This window comes from Tamandua tetradactyla, chromosome 19 (genome assembly GCF_023851605.1).
Source record: "Tamandua tetradactyla isolate mTamTet1 chromosome 19, mTamTet1.pri, whole genome shotgun sequence".
Classification (NCBI taxonomy): Eukaryota; Metazoa; Chordata; class Mammalia; order Pilosa; family Myrmecophagidae; genus Tamandua; species Tamandua tetradactyla.
This window is the reverse complement of record NC_135345.1, coordinates 42,174,314-42,196,064: the sequence shown is the minus strand read 5'-3', so window position 1 is coordinate 42,196,064 and position 21,751 is coordinate 42,174,314. Positions and strand designations below refer to the sequence as shown.

The following is a 21,751-nucleotide window of genomic DNA, read 5'->3' as shown; positions in this document are numbered from 1 at the left end:
GGTAAAAAATATAAAAACTTCTTTATCATAGAATTCTTACTATTATAGAAAATATATCTAATAACATGGAAAAAAGTATATGACAACATTGTTGCCCAAAATTAAGCAAGCTCAAAACAGTATGAGTGATATGATCCTGATTCTTTCAACTAAAAAAGAGAGAGAGAGAAGAAAAAGCAAGGTACTATACCAAGAATTACTATGTTCTAATCAGTGGAATTACAGGTTGGTTTTCCTCTTTGTGTGTGTGTGCTTATCTGTATTTTCCAAATCTTCGTAAACATATATTACTTTTGTAACAAAAAAAGTTGTAAAAATAAAATCTCATGATCCGTTTTTGTTTTGCATGGACAGGCACCGGGAATCAAACCCAGGTCTCTGGCATGGCAGGCAAGAACTTTGCCACTGAGCCACCTGCCCTCATGATCTGTTTTTTAAAAGAAAATATAAACACATCCTGAAGTTCCTTTCTGGGCAAAAATGCCATTTGCTAATATCACTGGATAGTCACTCTCAAGAAGTATGGCCCAGAAAGCCTGGGTCCTGTTTCCAGATCAGCCCGATTGATAAAATCACCTTGAATAAGTTCAGAGCCACTACCCACTCCTGACCCTGCCTCCATCGCAGTCACCCATGTGCTAAACGAGCAGGTTGAACCACTGGGTCTGAGTCCCCTCTCACTCTCAGTCTACATCTTCTTATAACAGGGCTCTTTCAGACACCACTTACATTTTTTTTTTTAAAGGCTTGAAATAATTCAGTAATTTGGGATGTGGCCAGAACATCCCACTTAACATGCTAGAAGAATTCCTGGGGAGCTAACATCCTAGGAAACAAACTTTCTCATGTCATAAAGATGGATACCATTGGTAGAATTTGTAGGAACTTCCTTCCTTTTGTCACTGAGTCCCAAAATGGTCAAGATGGTACCTAATCTAGCCCCTGAATTTCAGCTGCATGTTACCCTATTTGTCATTTTTGCCATATTGTCATGCTACCTGAATTATTATTTGTTTGACTTTTTAAATAAACCAACTTTAACTCATTAGTTTTGGGGTTCATTACCCCCAAAATACTCATTTCACTGGGACTTCCAATGGTCACACCATTAGGGTAAAAGTGATTCAGAAGTAAACCTGCTCCTCCCGTGATTCTGAGGAAACAGGCAGGCGCTATCTAGGCCCTATTGAGAGCTGGGGGAAAGGCAGGGAGGAAGGAAGGGATAAAGGAAGAAAGGGAGGGAGACAAGAAAAACTGTCTTTGAAAGATTGTAACCCACAGCCCAAAGGCCTTCATAAGTATTTGCAGCCCAAATCTGTATCACCAGGGTAGTTCAAGAAACCCAGGTATCTGGCAGAAATTCTCTCTGAACAAAGCTTCTTCATCCTAGGCTTTAATATATCCATATAAATAATTTTTCAAGGGTAGTGACCGTACACAATCTTTTTTTTTTTTTTTTTTTTTCGCATGGGCAGGCAGTAGGACTCAAACCTGGGTCTTCAACATGGCAGGTGAGAACTCTGCCACTGCGCCACCTTCACCCACCCGGTAGCAGTTACATTATTTTTTCTCACAATCATTTTTATTGTCATAAGGCATGTGTTACTACCTAAAGCAGGAATGACAAAGGTAGAAGGGAAATTGTTTTGGTGTTCAAAATCAGTGGTCTTCTTATCACCCCCACTCTCAGGAGTCACCAGGTTGGCACCCCACTTCTGGCACTCCTGATGTCTGATGAAGAAGAGACTTAATAAATATGTGTGTTGCCATTTGAAAAAAAAAAGATGGAGAGCCTTACCAAGGCAGTTTTCATTAACTCAATAAATTTGCCATGGTTCTCGGCGTCACCTCTAAACCACCAAGAAGCTATCTGACTTTCCAGAAGGCAACTCAGTTTAGGCCAAGCTCATAAGATTTGTTTATATAGCAGGACGCCAATTCATTTGTTGGCCATGAGAAATGCAACCATCATGAGGACTAGAACACTGGTGTTGCAACATGGTCTCCATATGTCTTCACCATGGGGAGTGTCATTGGAAAGCCAAACTATAAGCAGAAAATTCCTGGGCAGCAGAGATTCAGAGAAGAGCTAGTCGAATGACCTAACGACAATGAATTAGCCTAAGGCACACTTCTTCCCTATGAGGAGGACCTTATCAATGGGATCAAAATACAGAAAGTCCATTAGCCAAGATTCTCTCTTCACTGACAACGCTGGGGTGGGAGCTGCCCAAGTTTACTTCTCAGACTCTCTTGTTTTCTGTGTCACTGTGGTTGATCAACCCCCTTTTTTACTAATTAACACCTTTTTATATAAATCCTACTTCTCAGAAGATGACTCTCTAGGCATTTTCATGCCCTAGTTTCCTCTAATCTTGCCTTAGTGGTAAAACTTGTAAAATTCCAAAAGAGACCAGCTCAAGACCCCAGCATTAGCCAGCCTATTTAATCCATGATCCCAAAGTGAACTGAAATACATCAAAAAATAATCTCTTAACCTCACTCCATCATCCTTTAACTACCTTTTCACTTATACATTATTAATATATCTTGTACACACATAAATACCATGTAAACATCCATTAGAAAGTTTCCTTCCACTTTACCATTCCCAAAGCGCCCTTATACCATAGCACATGGACCAAATAAATATACAAAGTGATTGTGAAAACTAAAGAACTTGCACTACACTAAGAAAGTCTTCGCAGTATTCCGTGTTTTGTGCAAATGAACTAAAGGAAGGAACATTACAAACAGGGGGGCAGGTGTAGCTGTATAGAGCCAGTGGTCCTAGGATTATACAGGTGAGAACAATTACTCTTCCCAGGTACCAACTAGAATGTTTGCCTCCACCAACTCTCTCATCAGGATGGATCTCTGATAACAAGGCCCTTACCACCATCTGTTATCGTTATTGATTATCTCAGCCAGACCCAGGTTCTTGCAAATCAACAAGGGTTTATTCAGTTTTGAGAATTTGGGGGTTTTGTTTTGTATTATATTGATAAGCCTTACCTAGTAAGATTAAGTATGATAACTTCCCAGTAAATTCAGTGCTCCATTTCCCATGAAGTTTTACCAATCTAGCCTAAGATATATCTATATATATCTATTTATCTATCTATCTAGGTAGATAGATAGATAGTTAGATAGATAGGGAGACAGAGAGAGAGGTGTCAAATCAGGAACTAGAAGAGTGAAACCCATACTTACCATTTTTCCAAAACAGGGTCCCAGGGAACTTCAGTATCATAGAGTCTACCTTCTGTGAGTTGAACTCTGTCTCCTCCTTTTTGTACCTGATATAGAAGCCTTCCTTTTCTCTTTGACATGAAACCCCATCATCTCTCCTTTTAATGACTTCCTCACTGAATTCCACCAAATTCTCCATTAAGAATCATCACTTGTACAAAGAATTGAGGTTTCTGGGCCCCTCATTTTTGAGAAGCATCTGATCTGATAAGGTCCCCAGTAGTCTTCTTGGCCTGGGGTAATCAAGAGGCCCATCTTAGGAGGACCCTCCCCATAGGAAGATGGCAAAGGAAGCAGCTCACCAATCTCTGAGCAGCTGCTGCCAACCCCACTGATAAGGATCTTCCCCTGCAAGAAAGTGCAACCCTCAGGTTTCCAGCCAGTTGACACTTAGGGACCTATCAAGACCCCTTCAGGGGATAGCCTTCCTAGCAGGTCCCCTCCTACAAACTGGGTGACACCCAGGGTGGTAGGAAGTCCTGTCTACTAAACAGCTGTTCCACCACTGGAACAGCAGCCCTTTCTCCTGAGGCTCAGTGCTTTGCTGAAATCTTGGAAGGTAAAGCCTTTTTTTTACCATTTGACATTTACATGGATGTGTTTCCAGTCCCATTCTTTCCTCAAAGTCAGTTGGAATTAGAGGAAGAAGTTTCACACACACACACGCAAAATATACAAAATAAGAGTGAGGCAACAGAAGTCATATTTACTGAGCATTAGAGCTGTTCTCTGAGCCATTCCGACCTAAGTCTGACTTAGCAAGCACTAGAGGCCCACCAGTTTCCTGTCTCATCTGTGAATTGATAATCTGAATTGTCATGAATCTGAATGCTCATTAATATCAGTCATGTATTCATTCCTCAAATATGTTTTGCACTCTGACAATGTGCTGGGCGCCGTGCTAGATGTTGCGTGGGACCAAAGTCAATGGAGGAATTCTAATCTGTCCCCATGGCATCACTTCCAAGCACCTGGGTTCACAAAAATAATCATTAGTAAATAAGCATTTGGCAGTTTGTTCACTGTGTTTGCTAACCATCACACAGCCCTGGAAGTATCACTAGTTGCAAGGTATCATCATCCACAATTTATAGAAAAAGCAATTGAGATTCTCATTCATTCCCTGGGTGGAGCCAGGGAATCTACTTTTTTATGCAGTAGGATGACAATCAGGTTAGGGAAATACTGTGGAAATACAGCTAAATGCAGCATTCTCAGGTAGTTTTCATTTGAACTTCATGATCTAGGAAGTAATTATTATATTATTATTCCCATTTTACAAGTGAGGCAACTTAGGCACAGAAAAACCGTTCTGGCCAAAAATAAAATAAAAAATACTCTCCTCTCCTCTCCTTCTCCATTGCCTTTCTTTTTCATCTTTTACAAACAAAGCAATGGAACCATTGGAACCAATTATTTTAAAAACAATCATTTATGATTCCACTGTTTGCAAAATCCCTTTTGGTTTTTGTACCATCTACATGAGAACATGCAAACAGCTTGCTATGGATCCAATAAAACTACCCCAAGACATCTACTATGATTCTTAAGTGTCTTCCTGCATCGCTTTATTTTTACTAAAAATAATCAGTATTAAAGATATTTGAGACTTATAATCATATAAATGGGTAGACCTTCCTTGGATGCTAATTTTTTTTTTCTTTGTATTCTGTATGGCAGGTTCACATTTCATTCTTTTTCCATGTGAGTATCCCATTATTGCAGCACCATTTGTTGGATTTTTGTTTGTTTGTTTGTTTGTTTGTTTGTTTGCCTTTTGGGGAAGTGCATGGGCCGGGAAATGAACCTAGGTCTCCCGCATGGCAGGCGAGAATTCTACCACTGAACTACCCTTGCACCCCTGGATGTTGAATTTTAAATAAACCTATTGTAAAAAAGATTTTTTAAGACACTCATGGAAATACGATTACAGATTGGGTATTAGACGATTCCAAAGGATTCCAAACTCCAGTATCCTCCAAATTGATTAGTATAGTCTAAACAAATGGTAACACTTCTATTTCCTGCTTCCCCACCCCCTCCTCTCAGTTGAGGCAGCCGTGTAACCCAGTTCTGGCCGAGGACCAATGATCTGCTTGGGAAGACTCTGGGAAAATTCTTGTTTGCCTAAAAAAGGGGACAGTCATTGCCAGCTCACCCTCTTTCCCACCTCCACTCAACCCCAGTCCTCTCCAATGGAAGTACAATGCTCAAAACTACAGCAACCATTTGCAACCATGATGAAAGACGACAGGCAGAGAGGGTGTTACTGAGCCACTGAACTACAGACAGCAGCACAGACCATGAGACTTGTTGGGCGAGAGAAAAAAATTCTGATTTATTAAAGCTGCAGCTAGGTATTGTTAAACTTACCAGTATTCCTATCTGATATACTGTCTCAGGAACAGTAGCTGTCCTAATAAAATCATGAAGTTATTGTTAAACTGAGGCTAGGGAAAAAAGTACACCAAAAACAAACACAAAAATGTAATCAGGAATATAACACAAATCAAATGTGATTTTACTCATATGTTCGTTTAAAAGGAAATCTCTTTTTCAAAACTAATAAACTTTTCAAGTAATTTCAAAATATCCCAAGTAATATTTGGCATTTGAGACTAATAAATTTTTAGATATTTGGTATTGTGTAGAAAAATGGTTATGAAAGGCCTACATTATACCACAATGAATGCATTTATCCTGATTTATTTAATAGGTATACCTTTAAAATATTTGTAAATCAATTATTTCTAAATTAAATATTTAAGGTGGATAAGGAAAGTGTACTTCTTTTAAAAGCCCTGTATTCACCACTTGAAAATTTTATATTTTGTTTAAATTCTGACATTAGTGAAAGCTAATTTTCTCTTATTTTAAAAACAAACTGTTCACAGACCAATTTAATAACTCCAACATCTCTCAATAAAAGTGATTCTCTGTAGCTTATCAAGGTATATAAGACCCAAGAAACTCAAAATCCCTCAAATTCTAAAGATTCTCTTGATCTTAACAGATAAAATTTAATTATAGACAGCATTTTCAAAACATTAGGTTTCCCTAGAAATGTCAAAATAATTCTCATATCAAATTCATTTTACTAGTTTCATTATTAACCCCAGACTACAAATTGATTTTCATTTAATAAGGATTATTGGCCTTTTTACTAAAAATATAATACATGCTAGTTACAGGAAAAAATGAAAAACATTTAAAAATCACATGTAATCACTTTTTAGAGAATAACTTTAACATATTGGTTTATTTAGCTCCATATTTTGAATTTGTGTATAAAAATCAACATATAGGCCTTTTTTAACAAAAATATGTAGTTTTATACTCTGATTTTTTTCACTATTAAACATCTTCAAAAACAATGTTTTGACGGATATTTCATAGGCTGAAAGTTAATTTATTGACCATATCTTTCTCTTAAACAGTTTAGATGGTTTTTAGATTTTTCTATTATTAAAAAAAAACATTACATTGAATGGCTTTATTTTTACAATAAAACACTTCCTATGTGTCCTTAGAAATAATCTCTATCAAAAGCTATGGACATTTTAAAGCTATTTATTCATATTGCCCAACTGCTTGCAATTTTTATATTCTGAAAAGAGGCCTTTCTTAATCCATATAAAATAATTCAAAATAAATATTTAGAACAAAGCATATTAAGTGTAGGAGGAGGGAGCATTTGGCTTTTTCCCTGACTACTTGGTGTTATTGTTTATATATTGTACTTTGGCCAACATTTTATGGGAAAAGAAAAACATTTCCAATCAAACCTTAAAAGACTGAGAAGACAACTGAATTCATTTTATTTATCCTGGTTACCGGTTTGTTTATGAAGCAGCATTTTATATTATAGGTGCTAGCATGCTAGATACTGGCACAGAAAAAATAGTAATTATAATTGGCAGGTAAAATAGAGAATTACATACCTGATGAGAAACTAAACCAGTCATACCCTAGCATTTATGAAAGAAGTAACACAAGCATTTAAACTCCAAATAGCAGGAATGAACATAGGAAATTTTTTTAAAGTGTGGTCATTTCAGACCTCAAAAGAAAGGGTCAGTAAATCAGAGGAAGCTTTAAGATAAGTAACTTCGGAAGGTTGGCTGGTCACAAATCAGGATAAAAAAGGCAACTTAAACTTAAGCTGAAAATGTTGGTTTTTCTTTTAATGAGTACAATTGCACAATCTAGTTTTTAAACTGAAAGCCACAAAAGTCTAGCCCTGTTGGAAGAGAATTTTTTTTGTTTTTCTTTCCACATGTGTGTATGATGGGTCTTTCCTGGATGACATGTCTTATGGGTAGCCCTTGGGGAAATCCAAACTATTGCTTTAGGTTTTGAACTTTTGATGCAAGTTTTACACAGAACATTACCTCCCCACCTTGCCACCTGTCCATCCCAATCCATGTGAAAACTGTCCATGTAGTTTCATAGATCTAGAATTTAATAGAAACACTACCACAATCTACACTTTAATTATTGTTCCTAAGATGTGGAGGATGAAAAGAAAGAAGAGACAACAGCAGGTCTCAGAAAAGATACCCCCATTTGCCCTTTTGTTCATTTAAATCATCCCTTTAAGTATGGGTTGTGCTTCTTAATTGTAAGCAGTGTTTACTTTAAGCGTCTTTTCTCTAGATGTCACACATCTTGGAGGGAAAACACTGAAAAGATGGCATTTTTAATACATAAATAATTACGTTAAAACAAAATTAAATTAAAAATATATTAAATAATTGCGAATCAAATGTATACAGATACATTTAAATTAAAGGGCACATGTCACATGTGCAACAAAGAACATGTATTACTATTATAATTTTAAAGCCAACATTGCTACAGATAATTCTGAAAGCGATATTCTGCGCATAGGAATACGACAATATTATTTTCACAGATATAGGACATTGTGGTACTGTGAACACGTAAAGCTTTTCTGCCTTCTCCCCTCCTGTTTCCTTTATATACCTCCAACATTCCCCTCAACTCCCTCAGCACCACCAGGGAAAGAGAGAGAATTATTAATAAATTTCAGAAAGTTATTGCCCAAAGATATTGGTGCTTGAGGAAGATCAGGTTTTATCAAAACAAAGTGTACCGATGGGAATTTTTTAAACTCCGTAAGGGTTTTTGTAATTGTTGATAATGTTTTTAAATCATGTAAAATTTGATTCCAAATATTTGGCTCTCCTTATCCTTCTTGAAAAGAAAGGCATTCTTACACTTTCAACCATGGTCGGGATCCTTTTCAGCACGTAATTGGAACAAAGGCAGAAATTTTTTGAAGCAACAACAACAAAAAAGCGTGAGAAAGGGAGGAAAAGTTCACGGCAGGGTAGGTATACTTAGAAATGTTCGAGAAGGTAATTAATTGCTGGACAAGGAGTTGGGAAAATAAGGATGCTACCTGGGGCAGGAACCCCTTAAAGAAAGGAAAAACAGCAAGGGAGAGGCAAGCCTGCATCAGCAGCTTGCTAGGCAATGACAAAGCAGGGGAAACAATCCCTAGGAGACAGGAGGCTTAGAATGTTTGCTAGTGGCCTTTGGTGTCCATAGAATATTTCTGTTTTGAGGCCTGTCACTAAAGAGCAAATGAGGCAATATTATTATTACAATACATAATGAAATTGGCAGGAAACTTTGTCATGAGTGCACAATAATTTAAAATGATGCTAGAGGTTGAGGTGACCTAATTAATTGAACATATCTGACAAAGGGTTTTTTTTCCATGTAAAGGCAGATTTACAATTTTTACATTATCCTACACCAAGAGAACCCTGATTTGTATTTCACAAAATTTGTCTGGAGGGTTGTCGTTGGCATGCATTTTCCCCTCCCCAACTCTATCACAATAACCTGATAACATGATCTCAAATTATCACTTTCCACAGAGTTGGCTAACTGAAAGAGATGGATTTGGGATAAGTCTCCATACCCCTGCCTGGAGCCCTATCTTATTGCGAGGCAACCGGAGATTAATAGCTAATAAACACCCACCTTCCCAAATGACAAGTGAGGTGCCCACTAATGGAAGAGGGTTAACTGGTCTTGCGTGGTCAAAGTACTACACAGGAAGATGACTTTCTCCAAAGCCATCAGGGTCATTTAGGTTTTGAACTTTTGATACAAGTTCAAGTACACAGAACATTCCCCTAAGTTCGAAGAACTCAGATGTTCAGCTTCAGATAGGAAAACCTGCGTCTTACATTCCGAAGCAAGGGCATTTCATGCTGGCAAATGCCCTTCAACCCTAAAAGCAGCCTGGCCGAGGGTCCAGTACTCACTGAGGGCCATCAATTGACCCCCTACTCCCAGCCACTCCCATCACGCCTGACTACACTCTGGAGTTGGTCAGATCTGTATTTACAACCTGCCTGCACTTCTGGTGCCTTCCAAGGGGCCAAGTGACAGTAATTAAGACATTAAAGTAGAATGTTGAAAGGTTCCTTTCCCAAACAAGCTGACCCTGGCTTCATATAAGAGACTTGAGAATTAAGGATTTAGCACATTAGTCATATATTCTCCCTGAAAGGAACCAATTCTAGCCCCACACATTTACTCAATTTAAGGACGCAGTGCTATAACATGCTATATACGTAGATGGCAGATGCCATCTTGTCCTCATTTCAGCCATCGACTGGAGAGTTAGCATTTCAATCTTACGGGCTTAATCCAACCTTCAGCGAAAACCAGAACTTTCTCAGCTTCGGATGTATTAACAGCCTTGGAGGTAGGAGTTCTTATCATGATCCCTGGGAGTCCATCGATGGATCTTAAGGGTCCTGCGATCCCCTAAAACTGTACAGCAAATATGCATGTTCCTGTAAATGTGCTTTTTCTCATGGAGAGGGTCTTAGGTTCTCATCAGATTCTAAAGGCATTTGCGAACAAAGTAGCAATTAGGAAACACTGTTCTACAGCAAAAGTGAGTTAGTCCACAAAGGCAGAGAATAGGACAGTCAGCAGAGGAGCTTGCTGAAGGTGGAGAGTTCAGGTATCAGACCCTTGACCATCCAACAGAACCCGAGTTGACTCTCCAAACATTAAGAGGGTTGTTGAGTCAGTCCTTGCTTTATCCTGTCATGTCCCAAGACACGAGAGGCCCTGATGACAGGGACTGTGAAGGTTTTGTTTTTCGTTTTTTTTTTTTTTTAAGTAAAAGAATCATCTTCAGTGTGAAGTTTGAAGAACTCAAGATATTAAAGGCTATTTGAGAGCTTATTACACTTACTAATGTTCTCCTAAAGCCAGATGAAGATGTTGTTTACTTTCGAAATGGTTATTTTGTAATATATTGTTCTTATGACATATGTCTAACTGCCATTACTAATTCAATTGCTAAAGTGCTATATAGATCACACTACCTTCAAGCAAAAATTATATTTTCTTTCCTTTCTAATGTAATGGTGTCACACCGTTGGGCCCAAAATGTTTCTGGACAAATCCTACTGTAGGCTTATTCTTAATTACCACCTCCCAAAGGTTTGAAATCGAATGTTCATGAGTCCTAAATTCTCACTGTGACCATTTCTCCCTGTGCTTTCTGCTTACAGTTTCCTTGTTCACAGCTACTTTCAGTTGGTTCAAACGTCTGACAAAAGTTGTTGAGCAGTGGGAAGGAATTTTGTGGTACAAATTATATTCCTCTAAGGAGGAACACAGCCTCCTGTTTTTAGTTTGTTTTTATACAGTCGACACAATAAATTGCCGCATTTGGACTTACTCTGTTGTTATTCCCCTTTCATAGTATAAGCCCTTAGCTCCTGAACCTCCAGGTAACAGCCTTACCCAAACATACATACACACACACACACACACACACACACACACACACTGATATACATCCCCAAGACCAACCAAGGAAGTTGATTAATCTGACAGTGTTTCTCAAAGTTTGATCTGCAGGCCATTTGCACAATCTTTACGGGATGGGAAGGCTTGTTAAAAATGCATATTCCTACCCAGGCCCGGCCAGCTGGATCCGAATCCAAGGAGGTGGAATATAGTATGCTATATTTGTTAACAGGGTCCCCTCCAATCCAGGTGTTTCTTAAACACACCAACATTTGAGAACCCAAGATTTAGAAGAATCATTTGCTTTGTGGTTTGGACCCTGTTGTTCTAATCAAAACAGAGCTATTTTCTCTGCCATCTTGTTTGCTTTTGACATCAAGAGACCTCCTTGCCTCATCCTAAGAAATGTTCTCACCTCACTCTCCGGCCTTGGATAGCAGCTTTTCTCTGGACTGTTTCTTAGGCTCTGCAGTCTACATTAGTAAGTCCTCCGTTCTCAGCCAGACCCTTCCTCCTCCTCATTAGGCTGCTCTTCAGAAACCTCCTTAGCATCCACAACCCCACACTACTCGGATCCAAACTCCCTTTACAATACTCTGCCCAGAGATTAACAATACACATTTAAAGACAAGCCCCAGCTGGTCAGCAAAACTCCTCATAACCGTCCCTTTTAACATTACAACTACTTAAGATCATTTATTTACAGACTCTCTCCAGACTTTTTAATTGCACACACACCACTATCACAATAAAGGAAATAAAACCAAAAATCTACCATGTTGCCATCATAACACACGAAATACTTTCATTTTAAACATGCTCATAATGAAATCAGAATGTTAGTGAAATTTTGAACCTTGCTTCTCTAACTTTATAGCAAGTATATTTTCATAATTATAACTATGACTCTTAATATCTATAAAATATTCCATGGCATTAATTTTGCCAGAACTCTTATTGTTTAGTATTTATGCTATTTTCAGATTTTGTTGTTACAAATGATAATACAGTGAATATCTTCACACACATTCTTTTTTCTTTCTTTGAATTATTTATTTAGAATAAAGCTCTGGGGATAGAATGAGCAGATCAAAGTGTATCAACATTTTAATGGCTCTTGATACATATTGCCAAAGTGCCATATTTGTATTTTACACAGTGCCCCAGCAATGTACTGGTAAATGTTGAATAGGCACTCAAAGAAAAGAAAAAAGGGTGGGAGCCTGATTTATAGTGTTTACTGATTTCATAGTATACATACTTCCATTTTCAAACTACCACTGTGACAACACCGAACTCAGAGTTGGTAAAAGATGCTCAGTAGTACACCAGTATTTCCATCAGGCAGATAAATAGAAGTAACTTCAAGAGCATAGAGAGTAGTAAAATGTAATAAATTAATTCAATTAATTCTGTCCACTCACCCACAGTTGGTCAATACTCTCCTCAGGCACTCATTTTCACTTGTGTTTTTCCATAGGATCCCCCATATAAACTACTCAACCACTTATTTTCTCAAACACTGGACTAAGTGAATGACTATAAGTAGCTATCATGTCAAACGTGATGAGAATGAATTGCATGTTACTTAACCACTCGTTTCCTTGATTTTCTTTTCTACGAAATGGGGAAGAGGTCATCGCTGACTTCTGTTTTACCAGAAACAAAGAGAACTGATAAGAAGGCTCCGAAGAATGCTTTGCTTTAAGAAGCAATTGATCATTCAGTAATGCTCTGAAACTTTCTTCCAAAAGTAATTCATTAGTAGTATGCTATTTTACAGGGAAAGAGATATGGGAAAGTGATTCAGCACTTTATTCCTTAATGCAAGTTTCCTTTCTTTGGGTTTTTCCTGAGTGATAACAGATAGTCTTCACATATATATAACACTTTAGAGTTTTTAAAGAACTGGAACCCTACATTTGCTCGTTAAAAATGTAAATATGGTGTGTAAAAACCGTAAGTATGCTGACGCCCTGCCCCAGGAATCCATCCTAAATCCAAAATAAGAAAAATACTTTCCAGGTAAAGATGCTAATCATGTTAGAAAGACAACCAATTTATCTTATCTCAGTACTTACTCTATTTACCATCTCCATGCTTGGGACCCTTTTAGGAGAGTTCTCTTAATTGACTGCCTGCAGAACAATTACCACCAAATCACCCCGGGGGGTAGGGGGACCTATTTTTTCATCCAACAGATGGACCCCACCTCAGGGCTGGGGTGTGATACATGAGAATCCCACATTTTCAAGTTTCATGAGTGGTTTTTATGCCCTGCCAGCTTTGGGAACCACTATTCAAGGCCAGAACCAAGCAAAGCAACATCTTCTCTGAACAGTTGTCCTTATGCAGAGACGAGTATGACAATTTCATGTGCAAGACATCAAGAAGGCACAGGGCATTCAAGCAGCTGTTAGAATCAAAATAATTAAGTAGCCAAGTAGGAGCCATATGTTTCTGGCACCATTCCACACACCCCCCCTTTAGTCACACTTTCCATCTCTGACGCTTCCTACTTGCTCTCACTGTGCCACCCACTCCCAGCACCCAATACAGCCCTCTACCTCCTAGCCTCCACCTGGGCGAACCATCCTTTCCATAAACGAAGCCCCAAATTCCCTCCCTCATGGCATCAGTGGGGCTCTAGAAGGAAAACGATTTTACTATTTGACTAGAGTAATCTGCACACATAACAGAGAACCCCTAGTATAATTAACATACCAGCAGTATTTGCGTTTTGAAAATGGGATTTACTAATCCCAAAGAACCTCTAATCTAGTAAATGGAATAGAGAAATAGGGTGTTGTTTAGTCTTAGCTTTCCCCCGGACCAAACGTCCGGAACCCAAACAAGCACTTGGAGCATGCAATGTCAAAATGGTCCCAACTCCTGAATTCAAGTGGACTTTTAGCTGTTTCCCTGCTAGCGTTAAATGTCTTTAAATCATAAATCTAAATAATTTAAACTGGCCAAGGAATAAGAGTCACACTATCCACTTCTAATTCCAAGCACCTTTATAAAAATCCACCCGAAGCATTCGGAAAGCAACACAAATAACCCATAAATGATGCTGTAGTTACCCGGAGGAGGCTCTCTTAAGCCTGAGAAATTGGTAAGGAAAGGCTGGAAAATTCAGTTTCTAATCTTGTTTTCCATCTTTCTTTTTTTTTTTTTGCATGGGCAGGCACCAGGAAATGAACCCAGATCTCCGGTATAGCAGGCCAAAACTGTGCATGCTGAGCCACCCCACCATGGCATGCCCTCCTTTTTTCATTATATTAACACTTCAAAACACCAAAATAGTATACCTGGTCCATAACCCATATTCAGAAAAGGTTAATTCCCAACCTCTACCTGTCACCCCCACTTGCTTGGCATAAAAAAGTTAATTAAAAAAATCTTGTTTCCAAGAAAGGGATCACATCGTCATTTTAGTGTCCACAGCCAAGTCCTTAGGAAAAATTATAACAGCTGCACTTATGGAGAGATTCTTTTATGCCATGTTCTAGGCAAAATGCTTCACATATTTTAATCTCATTTTATCCCTCCACCAACCCCAAGGTAGGGATTTTCAGTTATTACTGTTGTCATTTGTAGGTATTTTGCATGTGTATTGTTTTTAATCTGAGGAATGAAGTTAAATAACTTGTCTGAGAGTTCACAGTTCAAAGTGACAGACCCAGGAGTCAACACAAGTCTGGGCTCATCTACACCATCCTGTAGTTTCTTATTATATGGATGTACATATTTCATGGTCCAGGGGGAAAAAAACATACCCTGAATCATTATGATATACTGATACTCCAAAGGAATGATCAGGCAAAGACCAGCAGCAAATCTATGATAACTCATTCCAACATGCAAAGGAAGTACACATATTTCCTGGAATTTCTGAACTGGTTTTGGAGGAGTAGAGACTTGTTTGCAATCTGTCAGCCATTGTGCCCTCCCAAGATGAAGGCCATGTTAATAACCAGATGACTGAGGGTTGGTAACCAGAAATGGAGTTCTTACAGGCACCCCAAGCCACACAAACTCGTCTCTGCATAAACAGTGTACAAAGGAAAGACAGAGCAAGTGAAGGACTATTGATGTATAGACATAAAGGAGCCCCAAGGATGAAGGCGCAAAGATGGCCGGATTCCCCCTCAAATGAAATGCTGTTAGAGCTCTGAAAGCTGACGAGGAGTCTAATGGTATAAGAAGACTAGAAAACTACTGAATGAAGTCCATTCTCTTAAGTGGCCTCCTACAGCCTTCATAAACTCCCACGCCCCGAGCTTCCAAACTTATCTATTGCTAACATGTAAAACAAACTTTCTTCTCTTCTTGGGCCAGTCTCCTTGACTGGGTTAGTCATTTCCTAATTTTAGGCTCATCTTTGTGACTCTGCCTACACATTCTTCCTAGTTTCCTGGTCTGTAATAACCTTTCCCTTCTCCATCTACTCAAACCTCACAACCTTCCAGGCCCATGACTTTCTGACTACTCCAGTTCATGTCCCACCCCTGCCCCTTCTCAGAATCCCTATAACTCTTATGCTACCCCATTCATTGCTTAATTTCCATATTGTGTGGCTCCCTAAATTTTACTTCTTACTATGACTACTAGATTATCTATATTCCAAATAAATATTTCTTTGTATTTCTCTTTATCTGCCACAACATTAGTTTAGAACCAATAGGTGATAATAGCCTACTTGTTCCTTGCTTGAATACTCCAATGAAAGGTTAAATTTAATAAAACACCTAACACGAGTAATTTCCTCAACTTTTTTTAATTACAACCTAGACTGCTACCTCACAGTATGTTCTCAAACCCAACATTTCAAAATAATTAAATTAAATTTAATCTAATTTAAAAATACATACTTATGGGTCACATATCACTTTTAGGAAAAGGACATTAGCATTGGCAATAAGCATAACCAACAAGCTGGGAATTCCTGAACCAAAGCTATGTGATTTGAATTCAGATTCTATTTCTTCTCTAAACTAAAAAGTGTTTAAATTCATATTTATGCAACCTAGAGGATCTTTAGATTTACTTCATCAAAGGTTGTATGACACTTAAATTACCCATGTGTTTAAGCTCAATCATCATCAATGACAAGCATATGAATTTTTAGGATAATAGGTGGAAAATTGAAAAGCCAAATATCAAAACTTTTAATGCTACATAACTATATGTATACTGTCAGGATTTGGGAACAAGGGAGAAGGTGGCTAATGGTATAAGAAGATGAGAAAACTAATGAATGGAGTCCATTCTCTTCCATGGCTTCTTACAGCCCTCATAAAGCGCAACCCGCTCCCTCCCCCTGCCCCCATTTGACTGCATTCTTTACAACAGGTAAAAGAGAGTGACAACTACAATGTTAAGCCCAGAGTAAAAGCTAAATGAAATTAGAAAGATTGCTTTTGACACTGAAGGAATCCTATTTAAAATTTTGAATAAAAAATATTTTTAAAGATACAAAAGTCTTACCTGTGGTAGAATGCTGTAGAAATTTCTTGACACCAAAATGAGTGGCTCCGGAAGTCAAATTTGTTCAGAACAGGTAGGTAAAAACAAAAGCAGCTGGAGCCCTTTCACTATTGTGATTTCCTTCCACGATCAATTTTTCTCCCTTCCATAAAACTACAACTGATCCATACTGGAAGAACTGAGTAAGAGTTGGTCTGGCAGACAATCCAGATGGTTGGGTTTAGTGTGCATACGGTGGTGACTGGGGCAGTGGGGACGATCTGGATGTGACAAAAGAGATTAGCAAGTTCCTTTCCTTAAGTCAATTTCCTGTAGTTAGCTTCTCCGCAGAGGGGGTTTCATTTGTGTGGGTTTAGGTGTGTGTGTGTATGTGTGTGTGTGTGTGTGTGTGTGTATGTGTGCCTGCACATTTCCCTCCATCAGAAAATGAAACTTCCCCAGATAAGAGGCAGAATAAGACCTTGCTGCCTGGCTGGGTTTGTGTTGAATTTATCCACCAGCCCTAGACCATTTCCTGCCTACCCTCCTCCTTGATTTTCCACCAGCAAATCACCTACTTACAGAGGGAAGGAAGAATGAGAAATCAAGATGATTCCTTGAGGAAGTTAAAGAAACGGAATAATAATAATAAAGAAAGAGTCCATTCCGCTGATTGGTCTTGATCAATTAAGCTTAGAAAAAAAGCACCTTAGAACTAAACTTCAGTTTGGTGAGCACACTATGGAAGGAAAACAGCAAGTGGGTTGCTTCGTTTTGGTTTATTAATAACTATGAAACAATAATTTGGAAAGAGCAGAATCAGCCATTGCAAGAACTCAAGGGGCCCCACCATGCAGTCACCATTTTAACAATGGGCACCTGTCCTGAGGTTCTTGATTATGACTTGTTTTCAAACCCCTTAGAGTTTCATTATTTGCCTAAAAACCTAAATTTACTTGTTTTGTCCTGAGCAATCCAGGTGTAGAGAGCATCTGCAACTAATTAGATGATAGCTGAGTTACCCAAACCAACAAATTTAACTTTCACAATGCAGTCATGCTCCTGTGCTTGAAATCTCTGAATAATTATAAATGCTACTGCCCAGGGTGAAAGCTTGGTCAAAATACCTACAAGCCATGTGGATAAAGTCAACTCCATTCATATCAACAACAACATTTATAGAGCACCTACTATATCGAGACAGTGCTGGGTGCTGGGGTGGGAAAGGAAATACAGAGAGGATTGAATTAAATCTCTCACTCATAGTGGTCAGAAATCAAGTGAGGGAGACAGACGAAGCCATAAAGGAGATCCCATAAGTAAGAGTCTATTTAGGTTCCAGTCCTCACACAGAGAATTCTGGAACACCCGAGTTTTATAAAAAGGAGAATGTGTGCAACCCTTTTGCCAGCTATCATAGACACTGAAACTTGACGTGGATTCTTTCATAGTTCTCCTTTGGAATCCAAAAGTTGGATTCAAAGGAAGCATGACAGACTTCCAGGAGGCCCCACTGACTGGTATTCAACTTGGTGAATTCATCATTTAGGGGCCATCCTCAATCCTTGCAGACTCAGAATCCTACTGTGTGCCTGTCAATGTGCACTGAAGAAAAGCACAAAGAACAAGATTGATTAGTCCTCATCCTCACAGCATCTAAGCCACAGCAGAAGGAGAAAAAAACATTTGAACAAATGCAATAATTACAAATTGTGGTAAGTGTTACAAAGGGATCAGAGAAGGAGTTGAGCTAAAAAGCAAAACAAAATATTTACTTCCTAGAGGTGGTCAAGGAAGGCCTCTTGAGCAGCTGACATTTAAACTGAGAATTAATGTAGTGGTTTCTCAGCCCTGATTGAAAATCAAAAGAATCTGAGAAGTATTTAAAAAGCACCAGTGTCTGCCTTAATTGGTCTATGTTGGGACTAATATTATTTTAAACTCCTCTGATAACTCTAATGTGCAACCACTGCCCCAAAGGATAAGGAGGCAACCTGAGGGGAGTTGGAGGAAAGGTACTCCAAGCAGAGGCAATAGTATGTGCAAAGGCTCTGAGACGGGAAAAGGCTTGGCATACACAAAGTGTTAAAAGAAGGTTAATGTATCTGGGGTATAGTGATGAAGGGAGAAAATGGTATAAGACGAGAATTCTCAGAGGTGGACATTCAAATGTTTGTCAGTGCGGCAGTTCAGATATTATGTAGTCCAACTTTGGGACAGAGGTGGAGAAAAATCCTAAGGGACTCAGCGTTGGGCAAGGGATAAAAACTATGGGTATTACGTTCTACTGGGAACCAGACTTTTATTATAAACCATATTTGTCACTTCCTCCAGGAAGCCCTCTGTGACCACTACACATCCTCACCATAAGCCAGGGTTAGTTGTCCTCTCACGGGCTTCCACAGCACCCTAAGTTAACACTGCCCAAGCACTCACCAAACTGCCCTGTAAATTCCAATTTAGAGACCCTTGAAGGCCAGGGCCCAACCTTGCTCACAGATGTCTCCCTGACAAAAAATAGTGATTCAACAAACACTTTCCAGCCAATAGATTGGCTTTCTCATCTAATCCTCACAACCACCCTGTGTGGTAAACATTTTTAAACCCACTTTACCGCCAGAGAAATAGAGACTCCAACCGGTTACATGATTTGCATGAAACCGTGTGGCCTACGAGAAGCAGAACCAAGATTCAGTTCATCTTCCTGTCTTGGATCTTCACGAGGCTGCCTCCCAACCAAAAGCCCTGGGCCCCTCTGTGGAGGGAGAGGCTGCCCGCGTTCTGGGTCTAACGGCCTGTTTCCTCTTTCCTGAGCATCCCTCCAAACACCAACATTCCCAGACAAACACCAACGGCTACAGGTCCAGGTTAAAAAACACAGACTTTTCCCCCCAAAACACCTTCATTTTGAAAATACTCTCTGAGATGGCAGAACAGCTTCTTTTCTACTTAAGTCTCCTAACAGCAACGGCCTCGTCTACTGAGGGTTTTTAAATACTGCGATAGCTGCCCTCGTACTCTGAACTCATGCACAAGTGATATTCTTGTTCATTGCAAAGGTACTCTGCCCCTTAATACCACACAGAGCCACATTAACGACAATTGTATATCTGGAATTGCACTTGGAAACCTTGAGATATGAACCATTTATGAAATTATTTTTACCTTGGTTTAGTAAGTAGTCCCCTCTTTTCTTACTATTAGCATACTAACTAAGAAAACTAAGATATAGTGTTTTAAAATCTAATGCTTATACATACCCTCATTTGTGATATGCCACCTAATGAGATAATTCAGTGGGTTCTGAAGTTGGGAAATATGTACTAAAACTTTGAATGCTTTGAGTTTCAAACCCAGGGAAACACTATCATAAAATCATTCTTACCCAGCTCCCCGCTAAATGACAGACAACTGCTTCTGATGGAGGATTTTCATGATGAGTCTAAAATGTTAGCTGTTTCTTAAGAGGAAAAGCCTAATTCTGATGTATTACTTTCAGTGTAAAAATACATTCACATAAAATAATCTTTAAAATTCTAAGTGTTAAAAATATTTTAGCAATGCCACAGTCTAGAAATCACGTGAATAATTTCCTCCTTATGCATTTTAATTCATTATAAACAACAGCTTCCCTAACCACATAATAATATCATTTCAAGCATCTTATAAATTCCCTCTTATAGCCATAACCATAAAAACATCATTCCATCCCGCTGATATTCTCATCATCTATTTTCTCTTTAAGTATTTTAATGTAATATAACATACTGGCTTTTGTTTCGGTGAATATTAGATTCCCAGGATTCTCAACTGCCGTTTTTATCCTGGTTTATTGGACCCGTGCAATTATGTTAATCTCACAAATATTCACATCCTGGTGCTTTTCATTGCAGAGCTATAAATCATAACAACACAGGGTCTTATTGTAGAGGTAATAGCACCCAAAGTAATAACTCAAGTTGTGGCTCTAAAGTTTTTTATAACAGTAAAAAAAAAAAAAAAAAAGAGCCAAAACAGAATTAATGTACCCAAATAACCCTCAAAGCAGTCCCTAGGTAGTTGATGCATTTTCCAACACTGCAGACCTTAGTCAAAGCACATTTATTTAAAACCTTTCACAGTTCTCTTCAGAGATAGTTAATAAACGCCAAAATAAATCACTTCATTCTATTCACAACTTGTTTTTGACACAAAATATTGTCTGGCTTGGTCACCTACCTTATTCACTGAATGTAGCTCTTGAAATCAAATCCACTCAAAAAGGATGAAGATTTGCTGTCATTGAAGAAATTCACAAGAATGTGCCATGGCCCCGATGGCAAACCCAGAAGAGGAATTTAAAATGTGACGTGAGGTTCAGTGGTCGAATGCTCCTTCTATGTGGGACACATGGGTTCGATTCCCGGTACCATGCGCCTAAAAACAAAACAAAACAAAAAAATGTGTTGTGAGTCAGAGCGGCATCCTTGGGCCAAGTATACAAACTCCCAGGGGACTACTGCGAAGCATACAAAATTTACACTGATGTAGAAATTCTGGTTTGTTTAGCAAAAAAGAAGACCACCCACTGCTTCATCTCACCCTGGTGTTTTACTCATCGCCTTGATAGCTATCTTCAGCTTGGGTACAAACATCACAGGGCAACTGCAGCTCAGCACACCTGCTCATGGCGGGTGTGGAAAACATTTCAGTTGTAAGGCTGGGCAGATCGAGTGTAACTTGCCATCTTTTCAAAATAACAGATCTCCTGCACAATTCTGGAGGGAACAGTTTGAGGCTTATCCCTGAAGGCAACCTGAAATTTTGGAGAAAGCATAAATTTGGATTCAGGCAGAGCAAGATTCAAACCCCAGTTCTATTTATTATGGAGGATATGGACCTGATGTTCTTTTCTGCAAAATGGGTATAATAATATCTACCTTGGAAGGGTTTTGTAAAAAAGTTGTGTTATGCTTAGACTAGAGCAGACACTCAATACATCATAGCTATTATTTAGCCACTCCTGTTTTATATTTTTGCCTTCTGGGTTCCCCCAACCCCATCCCGCACCTGCCATCCTGGACTCTTCTTCTAAGTATCAACTATTGAATTGCAAAATTTGAGAAGTTTGGCTGCTGCCCAAATTCTGGTTAAATAAAGTCATCCAAGTTTATACATCACACATAGGATTCTAATGCCATATGTTTATTGTCTCACTGGTTTGTAAGAGTCCAGAAAT

General features: G+C 38.8%; 1 protein-coding gene across 8 annotated transcripts in view; it reads right to left on the bottom strand.

Moving 5' to 3' along the window:
* Nucleotides 1-21,242, bottom strand: part of RHOH (ras homolog family member H) — a 45,541-nt gene extending 24,299 nt beyond the window's left edge. For 2 of the 8 annotated variants that reach the window (XM_077136669.1, XM_077136671.1), the window contains exon 1: nt 12,489-15,557. The gene's annotated coding sequence lies outside the window, so the exon portion shown is untranslated. Of the gene's footprint in view, nt 1-12,488; nt 15,558-16,554; nt 18,547-19,147; nt 19,494-20,751; nt 20,950-21,114 lie in introns of those variants that run through there. The other 6 variants (XM_077136666.1, XM_077136668.1, XM_077136665.1 and 3 more) reach the window with 6 other exon arrangements.
* Nucleotides 21,243-21,751: the final 509 nt, after the last annotated feature.